This window comes from Nomascus leucogenys, chromosome 22a (assembly GCF_006542625.1).
Source record: "Nomascus leucogenys isolate Asia chromosome 22a, Asia_NLE_v1, whole genome shotgun sequence".
Lineage (NCBI taxonomy): Eukaryota > Metazoa > Chordata > Mammalia > Primates > Hylobatidae > Nomascus > Nomascus leucogenys.
This window is the reverse complement of record NC_044402.1, coordinates 93,022,188-93,034,926: the sequence shown is the minus strand read 5'-3', so window position 1 is coordinate 93,034,926 and position 12,739 is coordinate 93,022,188.

Below are 12,739 nucleotides of genomic sequence, written 5' to 3'. Positions count from 1 at the left end.
TGGTATAGTCTAATGAAATTTACTCATTGAACTTAAATATTCTGTATGTGAGATGTGTATGGACTTTTCATCCTGTGCTTTAGCCTGGTACCTAGAACTTTTGACATGATTGCATCGTGAAGCTTTTTCTGACTTCAATGTGCTTGCTTTTTAATTAATACCTTTAAGACCTGTTGGGGCAAGCAATGTAGTACCTAATAGAATACCAGGGAGATAAACATGCCAGGACCTTTTTCACCTAAGGCCCAGTTTATGCTCATTTACTTTGCTTAAGAATGATCTCTAATATTTACAATACTTGCTTCATTTGGGTCTTTGCTCAATCGTTTTTCTAGTCTGAGTTTCTTTTCTTAACAGGTTTATTCTAAATTAATATTTACCTCTAGTTTATGTCACTCCCTCCTCCCTTAACCTGCTTAACCATTTTTTCATAAAACTTATTATCACCTCAAATATTGTATTTTGTTAGTTTACCTTGCTGTGGCTCTGCATTTATTAGAACAGGAGTTCTACAAAAGCTGATAACCTATTTTATTCGCTGCCTTATCCTTAGTGCCAAGAAAAGTACATAATACAAAATAGAAACACTATAAATATTGGTCAAATCAATACAATATATAATTTTTGTTAAATTCCTCAAGATTATAAGTAACCTAAAATATTAAGTGAATGTGATCAATTATCTGCTAAACATGAAACTTTTGAATTACCTGTTTAGGAAGAGTAAGTTAAGCCACATGCTGTGTACTACTTATTTCATTCTGAGAGCACTCTATGAATTTTTTATACATGAGGAAAAGATCCAGACATTTGGCTATCCACTGAGATAACCTAACTAGTAAATGGCAGAACCCGAATTGAGTACTGATTTTCTAATATGGAATCCCGTACTCTTCTTCCTACGTATTTTATGTAGTAATAATTTCATGTATTTCATCAGCATGCCTTTATTTTTCTATTTCTCAAATAGGTGAAATGATAAATTCCACATGTCCAGTGTGGTTATAGAATTATATTAAGGATGTAATAGAATAATCTGTCACACTTGAAAGACTTTTTTCTGTATCAGAGAAGTAGCAAATTCTAGCCTTCCTGCTCTAAAGGATGATGGAAGAATCTATCAGTTGTTGCTGAAATGCAAAGTGCTATGTTTAATTATTACTCCGGACACTCCAAAGTCTCATGTGGTGACATTTTTATGGAGATAATCTGTATCAAAATATATCAGTGCAAGAACTCTTTCTTGAGGCTTTTTGAATTACAAATTTTCTCGAGCTAAAGTATAAGAAAGTGCGTCTGTGAATCAGACAGTCTACAAAATGCCCCTACCAAGGTGTTATATTTTAGAAGTCTCTCCATATTCAAACCATTGCACTCTGTCCCTTTAATTACAAGACAGATCAAAAAGAAAAAAAAAATTAAGTGAGCAAAATGACAAGTTGGTGTTAAAATTCATTTTTTAACTCACTCATGATAAGATTTGTTTCTGTGCCCTAAAACATCTGTTTAGCTTCCTAATGTCACTGATTTTACTAGGTAGATAGCACTATTTACTGTCAGAACATAGCAGGTGTAGCAAGTGAAGAAACAATTTTATTAAACAGCAAAGAAACCACTGTGTCTGGACACTTTGAGTGTATCTTACAAGGCAAACAAATGTGATGGATGACAGTTTGTTCATTGTCCACTCTAGGTGAGCATGTAATGGTGTGTGCAGAGAGCTGACACCTCCATTTGTTTTCCTAATGCATTTGAAATTTCTAAATTTTATTTCATATACCTTTGTCAAATAAATAAAGGGAAAGGCAGAATGACTAAACCAATGCCATTAGAAGATATACATTTTACTATGTTTACTTAATCTCTCCCTCTTTTAAACAATTCTACCTAATAAGAATAATGTTTCAATAGTTAATAAATGGAATAGATATTTATTCTTGATAGTCTCCTTCAGTTTACATTAAAAGACGCATAACAAAGTTCTTAAATGTAATACCTTTGTTTTACTACCATATGCTAAAATAACTACCATATGCCAAAATAAAATTCAAATTCTGATGCTTGACATTCATAAGACTCTCTGTGATCTAAACTGCCCTATCAGTGATAACTTGAATTTCTCCCATCTCTATCCCTATTCCCCCATCAAACTGTACTCCTCAAGCTTTTAAGACTATCTTCATATTTATTTCTTCCACGATGCCCTATTTCATAATCCAACTCAATGTTACTTTTGTACATAGTTAGACACAGTTAGAAGAGGCCTTTTATTTTTTCTGAAAGCTCAAATCTTATTTTAAATATATCTCTCATCTACTTAGTTTATGGCCATTCTATTTCATAACCTTGTACTATTTCTGTGCAACACACACACACACACACACAAACACACAACATTAAAATATCCTTAAAATCAGGCAACTAACTTACTCATTTGTTGTGGGAAGTCAGGGACCATCTGAAGCGGTGGCAGAAGAACATAAACTGTGAAGATTTCATGGACATTTATCAGTTCCCAAAATTAATACTTTTATAATTTCTTATGCCTGTCTTTACTGCAATCTCTCAACATAAATTGTGAAGATTTCATGGACATTTATCACTTCCTCAATTAATACTCATAATTTCTTATGCCTGTCTTTAATCTCTTTATCACATTATCTTCCTAAGCTGAGGATGTATGACACCTCAGGACCCTGTGATGATTGTGTTAACTGTACGAATTCTTTGTAAAATGTGTGTTTGAACAGTATGAAATCTGATTGTAAAACACGGGTGTTTGAACAATATGAAATCAGTGCACCCTGAAGAAGAACAGAATAACAGTGATTTTCAGGGAAAAAGGGAAGATAACCATAAAGTTTGACTGCCTGTGGGGTTGGGCAGAATAGAGCCATATTTTTCTTCTCACAGAAAGCCTATACATGGATGTGCGAGTAGGAGAAATATCGCTGAATTCTTTTCCCAGCATGGAGTAACCCTGGGGAAGGAATGCATTCCTGGGGGTAGGTCTACAGATGGCCGCTCTGAGAGTGTCTGTCTTATGCGGTTGAGATAGGACTGAAATATGCCCTCTTCTCCTGCAGTGCCCTCAGGCTTACTAGGATTGGGAAAATCCAGCCTGGTAAATTCTAGTTGGACTGGTTGTCTGCTCTCAAACCCTGTTTCTTGTTAGGATGTTTATCAAGACAGTGCATGCACAGCGGGACACAGACCCCCATCAGTAATTCTAATTTTTGCCTCTGCCTTGTGATCTTTTATTGCCCTTTGAAGCACGTGATCTTTATGACTTACTCCCTGTTCGTACACCACCCCCATCTAAAATCCCTAATAAAAACTTGCTGGTTTTGTGGCTCAGGGGGGCATCACGGAACCTGCTGATATGTGATGTCACCCCCAGCAGCCCAGCTGTAAAATTCTTCTCTTTGTAGAATATATAGAAATAGCCCAGAAAGATGCATGACACATTGTTTAGAGTTGTAATCTTTGTAGCTGGAAGAGTGGAAAAAATTTTGGTGAGATATTTAACATTTTCACCCTTTCTTGTTTTCCATGTTTGTAATAAAAACAAACTATAATTCAGAAAAAAGAATAAAATAAGACTTTGTGGATTAAAAGAGAAGACAAACACCTCTGGATTTTAAAAACCATACCAAAATCTAGGCCTCAGTCCAGGGTGCTCTTTATTTAATGAAATGGGTTTCTAACAACCATCTTTAAAAAAGTGCACATGTACCCTAGAACTTAAAGCATAATAAAAAAAAAAAGTGCTACACAGGTGATGCATGGTCAGGGGTGGGGGAAAACCACTGCTCATTTAGACAAATGGACACAGATCCAGAAAAAGGAATAATTTGAATAATTATATGGCAGATTTGGATTAGTGGAGAAAATAATGTTTTCAAAAAAAGTATAGCTGTCTTAATGACGTATGGTGAAATTCATCGTAAATGGGTGCATCAATCATTGAGTGAATTAATGAATGATGGCACAAGTAATATTTTCTTAAGGCGTGTCATTATGCTTCTAGGCATTGCATTTCTATTGGTGTTAGAAGCCATGAATAACTAGCAAGGAAGACGGGTCTATTAAGATGACTCTAAAGCAGAACATGCTTGACATTTTAGAGCACAAAGCAGCAATGTTAATGTTGGCCTAAAATGAGTCTTTTAACGTTGGAATAAAGAAGTGCTCTTGGATATTGAGTTATGTGCAAAATTATATCTCAGAATCCTACACTATTCATTCTGAAAAGTGTGTGTGTGTGTGTGTGTGTGTGTGTGTAGGGGAAACCAAGATTAAATGAAGCAAACTTTTCTAGAGAAATTGTAATGTTGAATATTGTAGCTCAGATGGTAGATAGTATCCAGCAATTCTTATTACTGCCTTTAGGGACTAACTTGCTTCATTTGGTTTGTCCATGAGGAAGTCAATATCTTTGAATATCTTACAATAGATGTGTTCATAGTTGTTTCTTGTTCTTAAGACAGTTTTCTAGCCCTGTAACTGTAAATCAGAGCCAACAGGAATGTTATTAATTAACTCCTTCTAAATGGTCTAAATAACACTATATATTAAGAAGAATATAGAAGAGACCACTAGATATTTTAATCTCCTTTTTAACAGTTTAGTATTACTGGTACAGATCTTTATCTTGTGTCCATTGCTGTATTTGAATACACCTGGTTATCTTCATCCTATCTTTTACACATAATTCAGGCTGCCTTTACATTTGAGATAATGACAGTATTAACATGATGGTCACATCCCTAGAAAGCATTCGTGATTTTAAGCATGACTTTGTTATAAAAATGTATTCAAAAATAGTTCCACAATTTAAGAGGAGAGAAAGAACTTTCAAAACACAAAAAGTCCTCACAGTTTAGTTTGCAAGGTTTGCTTTAGGTTTTAGCTCTCAGTGAATAAATTGTTTAACTCCCTTCAACTGTGGAAAAAAGCAATATATCAAAGACAAACATGAATAGTGCAAAACATAAACTAGTGAAAATTGTAAGCAAAATCACTTCTGGAGCTAATGAAGAGAAAGAGTGATTCTTTATTCAATGTTAACAAAAAAGAGCAAAGAAAACATCAGCGCCACTGATCCTTGGATGAATGCCATACATTCAACATATTGCTAACTCTCTTATACACTAATAGTTCCGTTATCCTAGCATACCAATTAGCAATAATTATCTAATTATAGTTCATAAAAGTCTTAAAATGAGAATTTTAAATGCCTAGGTGTCATTAGCCCCCTTTCAACATATTTATTACACTTTTTGTAACTAGACACAAATGAAGAAGGCGATGTTTTAAAATGTTTTTAAATTTTCAAAGATTTTAAGAATAATAATACCATTTTTAAGGTTTTTATATTACATTGAAGACTTCCAACCAAAATAGTGGATTTTTCCAAGCCTCATTAAAATGATACATAATCCTCAATGGGGAATACACCACAACTTCAACATTTATACATTTGATTATACTTTATAATTAAATAATAGCTTTACTCTCCACTGATTTAGTTTAGTAGTTCCCTTTATTAAAAATAATGCAGAAATTATATTTACACACTGAATAAACATGCCAATAATTTGCTTAGTTTTTTATCCTCAAAATTATTAATGAAGTATTACAGTATTTCTTTTTTGGATCTATCTTCCCTGAATCTCTTTCTACAAGACACCTGATCTCACAACTGTAGTTTTAAATCTTAGTTGAAGAAAGAAAAAAAAATCCCCTTGAAACATAAAAGCCATTTTAGAGGCAGCAGGAGTCTGGCATTATTGAAGGTCATACTGTCACTGAAATGAGATTCTATTTCCTTTTAAAAATGATAATCAATGTCTTGAATAAAGCGATTTAAAAAAAAAACAGAAAGTAAGTAGGCACCTACGTTTTCAACTTCTGACTCTTGCAATTCTAATTTGATCGATGGGAAAGAGGGAATTAGATATTTTTTCTTACATGATTTGGCACCAAGCTCTTTTCCTATCAATAAACCTAGACTAGAAAATGTGCGTATGTGTGTTTGTTTTGTGTGTGTGTGTGTGTGTGTGTATTCAGTTCTGTTTTCCTTATAGAATGGTTCAAACTCATGAGAAGTGCTTGCTATCATGTTTTTGATGGCTGTATTCTGATAATGGATGACAGGACTTAATGAGAGAGCTAGCATGCATTGTTGACCTAATAACAACCTCAGCTGTCATTACTTTAGGGCAAGAGTCCTGCAGGGGTGGACACCCAGTGATCAGTAGATACTGCAGGGGAGATTAGATTAAGGTGGGATTGTTCTATGAACAATTCTGTCCCACAAGTTTTATTGTTATCCCTCCACCAGCTGAGCTGAAATGTAGGCTCTGATTGATTCATTAGATTACTCTGTACTCAAACACAGATGACCAGAGTCTGTAATGCATACAGAGGGCGTTAACCTTAATCGCTTTAACCACCTAAGCAAATTCCATGGTTCTTATTCCCAGCTTTCTTTAGCTTCAAGATTTATTCAATGTAAAACTGCCATTTGTTTAACTACTCCTTTATGGCTTAATTTGCGTAAGATAGAGATAGTAAATAGCAGCCATTCCCAGCTTTTTAATTTTACCTGTAAAGTTGTACTTCTGAAAGAGAATTGGATACTGTTGAATGTGGTAACAGCAAGAATGTATATGAAATAATAAGGAGAAGCTATCATAAAATAGATGCATTTATTAGGTTAAAAATAATAAAGATGACTATTCAGTAAAGTTATCACTTAATACAAGGCTGAAGTCCTTTAGAAATCACTAATTTATTTCCCCATATTGAGGCACTAACGACTAACAGCTTTAACCAAACAACCATATGGAAAAATATGTATAATTAAGATGTTTTTTTCTAAATGCTTTCCTACTTCCCTTTTATGGACTCAGCTCTACTTCGGTTCTTTCCATTCTTATTGATATAATGAAACAGCTCTTTGCTATCTAGTTATGAATCTAGTTGTCACCTTCATAGATGGCAATGTGTTGTATGCCCCTGATAGGGAAAAGCAAAGTTTACTAAATGCTTGTCATACTTTATAGTTATATGAATGTCCACTGACTAATAATTAAATATTGGTGTCTTACTGCCTAGTCAAAAACTTTCTTGTTAAAATTTATATCTGATTTTCTATTTTCTCAAGGTTTTTCCAAAGTAGTGATATACTATTATTGGTAAACACCAACATTATAATTCATTCTCCTTATTCCACATATTTGCAACAATATTTGCAGTCTCAGCCCACTCCCTTCTTTTCCTGGAAGATTTTTGCCCCCAACTCACTGTTATGAACTCAGCACTATGTCATCAGTTTCAGTGACTTCAGTATCCTCACAGATGACCTCATTATGACCTTAATATGCAGGGATGCAGGATAATTGTACCTCTCTTGCAATGATCTTGTCTTCACATATATATGTGTATTTCCTGTTGTCATAAAAAATATTTTTTCATTACCAATAACCGTGCCACCAGTAAAATCTCAATTTCAAGTACCTCCAACTATCACTTCTTATCTTTTCAGCTGATAATGAGACAGCTAAATGGCTAGGCAAATAAAAAGGGGTCCCCAGAGAGTCTCCCACCTGCCCCACAGTTTACATCAGATACTTTTGTGCAGATTAGGGAACCTGCCCAGGGCTTTTCTGGGCATGCCCATAGTGCACTGGAGCCCAACGTGTGCTCTGGGGGAAATGGGTGGAGCCGTGGGGAATGCCTGCCTTATGCAGGGGAGGAGCCTGCTCTCTTCAGCTCCTGTGGTGACCTGGGAATCAATCTGTGAGGTGTGGAGGGCTGGTTAGCAGGACTCCATCTCACTTTGCTGAGTTTTTTTTTTTTTTTTTCCTTTTTCCTTTTTGCCCAGTAAATTCTGCTACTCACCTTTCTATGTGTCTGCGAGTCTAATCTTTCCTGGTCGTGTGACAAGAACCTGGTTTTAGCTGAACAAAGGAGAAAGTTCTGCAACAATAACATTCATTAACTCCACACCAAGAAAACTATGACCCCATAAGGACCCATAATTCATTGAGCTGTTCCACTTTTTCAGTGTCTCTTAAAACCTGATGTCCTCACTTCATTTACGTATACCCTAAAATACTTGCACCTTCATTTTAAATGTTTAGCTAAAAAACAAGCCTTGTTAAATCTGCCACTTTCTCAGTGTACTTACCCTTGCAGCTGAATGTTGACAAAGAAAAACATAACCATGCTAATTAATCTGTTATTTTGAAGTGGCTACGTTTTCTGGGGTATATACCCTAGGTTCATTGTCATGCACCAGGAAAATTTAAAACAAGGACATACACAAGGAGTGCAGGTGCAGAGGTTTAATAGGTAGAAGACAAGAGAAAGAGAAACAGCTTCCTCTATAGAGCAAGGAGTCTCTGATCTGAAAGGACCATCTGGGCGCAAGTGCCCCAAATTTTATAGTCCAGTTTGAGAAGGTGGTGTCTGATTTACACAGGGCTCATAGATTGGTTCGATAATGTATGGCGTTTACATAGTGGACAGGGAAGACTTGTGGCCCCAACCTAGTCTTATGCAAACGGGCTTTCCAGTTGATAGGCCCATCTTGTCTGCTCCTTAGAGCACACACGGCTAGCAGAGAAGGGAAGATGGAGCCGCCATCTTGAAAATGTCTAGTCCTTAGTTCCTGCTGGCATTCGCTCATGCAAGCTCCCAGTGTGCAGGCTGCTCTTTGTTGGAAAATGATTTGGGGCTGCTTTTCATTAAAAAGAAAAGCCTTACCGAGGACTCCCATACCCTTGCTATCTGCCTAAGTAATTCCTTCTTAACTCCTATATCAATTTCTCTCAGTAAAAGGAAAAAACAATTACATTGGAGCCAGGACCCTAATTCTCCACTTCTTTTATATCAAAAGCTCTTAGAAGAGTCATCAGTAGTACTCACTGTCTTCAGTTTACTTTATTCCTTTCTAAATCTCCAGTCAGGCTTTTGTAATATTCTTACTACTCCTTCACCTCACCCACCCACCTACACACCACCACCACCATTGTGCTGTAACATCTGTTATGTTTCAATGGACTACAGGGTGCTAAAATCAATGGTGAAGTCTCAGTTTTCATATTTCAGAATGAAAGGCAAAATCCTTACCAAAAAAATTGGCTTTCGTGGTCTAGCTTTCTGTTAATTTCTAACCTCATTTTTTTATTGCTCCTAGTATTCTCCTTAAATCTGCGTCAGCCAGCCTTTTGATATTTCTTTAAATCCATCAAGAAAGCTCCCAAACCAGAATGTCTACGTTTTAGGTCCCTCTACCCCAAGCATTTCTCCTCTTCCCTCTTGCCTAAAGTGATTTAGCCAAATTACTTAACCACAGGCGTGTCTTTTGATAAACAAAATTCCATAGTTTTGATGCACCTGTATTTATTAGTCCTTTCACCTATAATTAGGACTTTTCTATGCATACTTTTATTCAGTACATTTTTCCCTTCTGCTCAATGGTTTTTTTTCCTCTTTGTTTTTATTTAAATTGTGAATCTGATTTTTCAATTTCATTCTTTATTGGCAGTTTGTACCATACAGTTTTGATATTCTTTAGATGATTACTCTAGAAATTACAACCAGCAACCTATTTATCAAACTCTAACATTAATTGGCATTTTTTATCTGTTTTTGGATGCCTGGAAGGCTCAAGGAATTTGATTTATTTAATTTTCTTGACCAGGGATGGTGGCTCATGCCTGTAATCCCAGCACATTGGGAGGCCAAAGGGGGCGGATTGCCTGAGCTCAGGAGTTCGAGACCAGCCTGGGCAACATAGTGAGACCCTGTCTCTACAAAAAAAAAAATACAAAAAAATTAGCCAGTTGTGGTAGTGTGTGCCTGTACTGCCAGCTACTCTGGAGGCTGAAGCAGGAGGAACACCTGAGCCTGGTAGGCAGAGGTTGAAGTGAGCCGAAATGGTGCCAGCCTGGGTGACAGAGTGGGATCCTATCTCAAAAGCAAAACAAAACAAAAATTTTCTTGATTACATCATAAATATAGTGAAATATAATTTAAACATACATATATGCATACGATTTTCATTATTCATTATTTATTTCTACATTTCTGAACTTCTATTTAGAATCATGCTTCCCTATATTGAAATAACACCTTCAAATATGTATTCACTATAAGTTTTTTTGAGAAATTCTTTTTTACTTTTTTACATTTCACAAGGTGAAATGTAAAAATATAATAATAAATGTGTCTATACTCTCTTAGGGTACAGAGCTGGTAAACTTGTATATATTAACTATGCATACATGCCATTTATATTTCACAGCCTTGTGTAGAACAAGCTTACCAACTATAGTACAATGTGTGTGTAAAGTTATTTGTGTTCTTTCGTCTCATCGCGTCATTTCAAAGCATTTTATTCCCCCTCAAAGCAACTTGGATCAACTTTTCTCTTTCTCTTCCCCCTAAGTGTATATATTTCATTTATAGTACGATTCGATTCTACTTTTCATATGTGCATTTCACTTGGGTCTTTTCCCTTTCCCACATTCTAGTTGATTTTTAAAATTTACTTACAGTGATGTACACTTTGTGGTGTGCAGTTCTATAAATTTTGACAACTGTATCTAACATCATAGTTCTATGTATGATGCATCTAGAATCATGGTTCCATACAGAATGATTCCATCGTTCCATCTTCAGTGTTGTCCTCTCTTTCGTGCTCAATATTGGTGATTTGTATCTTCTCCCATTTTTCTGGATTAATCTCATTAGAAATTTGTCAATTTTATTGATTATTTTTTCAAAAAAATTTGTTTTTATTACTTGTTCCTCATTTTTCATTATCATTGTATCAATTTCTGTTCTTATCGCTCATATTTTATTTCCTGTTTTTATATTAGGTGTAAGTTCCTTTTTTGTTTACCTAATTTCTTTCTTTTGCTTTTCCTGGTTTCCTAATTTCTTTCCTAAGAACCTTAGATTAATAATTAGAGTACCTTCTTTTTTAATGTAAGCATTTGATACTATGAAGTTCCCACTGTTTGACATGACCGTAGAAGTAATTGATAGTGTCTTACTTTCTGGTGTGACATTCATCTTGCACATTCTTTGACTATTAGCTGCAATCAGCCATCTCTCTAAATAACCCTGGATTCATTCAAGAGGATATGATATGGTATTAGAGACCATATTGGATTATTTTATTTTATCTTTTGAGATAGGATGTTGCTGTGTCACCCAGTATAGGGTGCAGTGGCGTGATCATGGCTCAGTGTACCCTCAACCTCCTGGACTCAAGTGATCCTACGACATCAACCTCCAGAGTAGTTGGGCCTACAGGCATGCACCACTGTGCCAAGCCCCATATTAGGTTATTAGTGATGCTTGTTGCTACCGAGTTGGCCATTGTTCCTAATTATTTTCAATGGGAAGAATTAGGAAAAACTGCATGTAACCACAGAATTATTAATTCTCAGAGACTGGATAAATAGGTAGATAGATGATGCTAGATAGATAATGGCTTTCCTGATGAAAAGCCATTTCAATTTTTTCAGTGACACCAAAATAATTATGCACTGGTGTATGCCAAATTGTCATCCCAATACTCTGAGACTGAAGAGAGTTTAAAATGTTTTCGATTATTCTTTTTGTTCTTATTTCTGGTCAAGTATATAAAACTGAATTATGTGTTTCGCACTGTGCTAATAACATCACTAACTGGATACAGAGGCTCATTTTTCTCATTTCACTTCTGAGTTTGTTTTCTAAATTTTTTGTAGTAACAAAAATTATTTATTTTTCATGTTATGTAAATTATTTTTTGCATTTTGTAAATTATTATATATTTTCCAGTTTGAAAGTAAATTCCAGAAGACATGAGCTGTTTATAGAAAGCTACTCCTGAGTCCTCTATTTTCTTTTTTTTCTCCAATAGGTAATAATTTGTTTAATAAACCTCATATTTTTGTCCATATTTTTAAATACCGCAAAGCTATTATATAGATATATGATTTTTATTTGAGATAGAGTTTCACTCTTGTTGCCCAGGCTGGAGTGCAATGACGTGATCTCGGTTCACTGCAACCTCCACCGCCCAGGTTCAAGCGATTCTCCTGCCTCAGCCTCCCAAGTAACTAAGATTACAGGCACATGCCACCACATCCAGCTAATTTTTGTGTTTTTAGTAGAGACAGGGTTTCTCCATGTTGGCCAGGCTGCTCTCAAACTCCTGACCTCAGGTGATTCACCCGCCTTGGCCTCTCCAAAGTCTTGGGATGACAGGAGTGAGCCACCGTGCCTGGCCATATATAGATATATGAATATTTTACTATGACTATAATGTATTTGTTATCTCTCTTTGCCATCTTACCTTTTAGTATTTAGGAGGTCTATATTTTGGATCTAATGATATTTATGTTATTACCTGTACATTATACATTTTCCCTCTTTAATTGACTTTATCTTTAGATTTTGCTTTAGAAACAATATCAGATGAGCTAGTGAGCTCTTCTTTCTTCCTGTATCCCTTCTTTAGCATCTAATTTGAAAAAAAAATTACTTCAAATTAATACATATAAAGCTAAGAGCAAGATTACTCTCCATTTTTTTCTTATATTTGTTACTTATTTTTTCACAATTTTAAACACATCCTGCTGTATATTTGGTAGTTGAAATGCATCTAAGTAGAGTATGTAGACACTAAATACTGTACTTTCTTACTCATAACTGTTATCTGGTCTTAATT